Here is a 2,152-nt window from a genome sequence, read left to right on the forward strand (position 1 = left end):
TGTAACATCATTGACTTACTTTCTAATTTCTTATTTATTTACACTTGGTAAGGGGTTCATCAAAGCTGCAAATTTTCTTGGTGAAAATGTTGCTGGAAAAACTTTGGCTTTGTCAGTAACAATAGGCAAAATGATAACAATGAAAAGTGAACACCTTTGTCTTAAAGGGGGAAAAGTGTGAGGGAACAGCTCTTACTGACCCACAGAAGAGGGTTGTTAAATACTAACCTGCACACCACTGAGTATAACTCTAATCAACAAAATTGGGCTCTCTGCTCTTCCCCATTCGACAGACAGATGCATCTTCTGGTGCCATCTCAGCTGTGTCCCTAAGACACGATGGTGAAAGTCAGAGTAAATGGATTTGGCCATACTGGGCACCTGGTCACCAGGGCTGTTTTTAACTCTGGCAAAGTGGATATTGTCACCATCAATGACCTATTCGTTGACTTCAACTACATGGTCTGCATGTTCCAGTGTGAGTCCATCTATGGCAAATTCAACAGAATAGTTAAGGCTGAGAATGGGAAACTTGATATCAACTGATAGCCATCTCCATCTTCTAGGAGTGAGATCCTACCAACATCAAATGGGGTAATGCTGGTGCTGAGTATGTTGCAGAGTCCACTAGGGTCTTCACCACCATGGAGAAGGCTGGGGCTCACTTGAAGAGTGGGGTCAAGGGGGTCATCATCTCTGCACCTTCTGCTAATGACCCCATATTTGTGATCAGTGTGGATCATGAGAAGTACGACAGTTCCCTCAAGATTGTCAGCAATGCCTCCTGCACCACCAGTTGCTTGGCCCCTCTGGCCAAGGTTATCCATGACAACTTTGGCATCATGAAGGGACTCATTACAACAGTCCACACCATCACTGCTGCCTAGAACACTGTGGATGGCTCCTCTGGGAAGCTGTGGTGTGATGGCCAAGGGGCTGCCCAAAACATCATTTCTTATTCTTCTGTTGTCATCAAGGCTGTAGACAAGGTCATCCTTGGGCTGAATGGGCTGCTCACTGGCATGGCCTTCTGTGTTCCCACTCTCAGCATGTCAGTCATGGATCTGATCTGCTGCCTAGCGAAAGCTGCTAAATACATGACATTAAGAGTGTTGTGAAGCAGATATCAGGGGCCCCCCTCAAGGGCATCCTGTGGTACACTGAGGGCTAGGTTGTCTCCTGCGACTTTAGCAGTGATACCCACTCTTCCACCTTTGATACAGGGGCTGGCAATGCCCTCAATGGCCACTTTGTTAAGCTCATTTCCTGGTATGACAATGAATTTGGCCTTATGGTCCAAATTGCCTCCAAGGAGTATGAGCCCTTTGGACCAAAAAGTCCAGTGAGAGCAAAAGGAAGAGAGAGACCTTCAGCTCCTGGGGAGACCCCACCCCAATCCATCCCCCAACACACTGAGAATCTCCCAACCTCTACACAGTTTCCATCCCAGACCCCCTGCAAAAGGGATAATTTGGGGGAGCCCTACCTTGTAATGTACCATCAGTAAAGTATACTATACCCAGCAAAACAACAACAAAACAAAATAAAAAATCCAAGATACATGTTAAGGAAGCAGGTCCCTGATGCCTTTTTCTATCTATTTCAGGTATCATAATGCTTTTTGATTATTCACATATTAGTGGAAATTTAACTCTTGAGAGACATTTAAAACTTCTTCCCATTTTTATATTCAGTCTGATGGAAAGCCATAGGTAAACATCCTATCAAAAAAACCCAATCCTTTATTTCTGTAGAATGATTTTACTTTCACATATACATGTATTTCTTTTTCATTTATACTTTATGACATATCTCTAGAAGAGTATCATCTCAGACCATCCATACTGGCAAAAGTCAACATCTTGAATATTTTATTTTATTTTCACTTATTCCTCTTTTGATGCTCTTGCTTATTTTATATAGATCTGAATTCCTGACCTACATTACTTTCCTTCACTCTAAAAAACTTCTTTTGGGGGGCACCTGGGTGGCTCAGTAGGTTAAGCCTCTGCCTTCGGCCAGGGTTATGATCTCACGGTCCTGGGATCGAGCCCCACATCGGGCTCTCTGCTCAGCAAGAAGCCCGCTTCCCCCCCGCTCTCTGCCTGCTTCTCTGCCTGCCTCTCTGCCTACTTGTGATCTCTCTCTCTGT

The 2,152-nt window shown here is 44.4% G+C and overlaps 1 pseudogene; it reads left to right on the plus strand.

Moving 5' to 3' along the window:
* The first annotated feature begins 273 nt into the window (after window positions 1–273).
* On the plus strand, window positions 274–1,507 carry LOC111148356 (annotated as a pseudogene).
* The last annotated feature ends 645 nt before the right edge of the window (window positions 1,508–2,152 follow it).

The sequence above is a fragment of the Enhydra lutris genome, unplaced genomic scaffold (genome assembly GCF_002288905.1).
Source record: "Enhydra lutris kenyoni isolate GAN:26980312 unplaced genomic scaffold, ASM228890v2 scaffoldscaffold19, whole genome shotgun sequence".
NCBI classification, from domain to species: domain Eukaryota; kingdom Metazoa; phylum Chordata; class Mammalia; order Carnivora; family Mustelidae; genus Enhydra; species Enhydra lutris.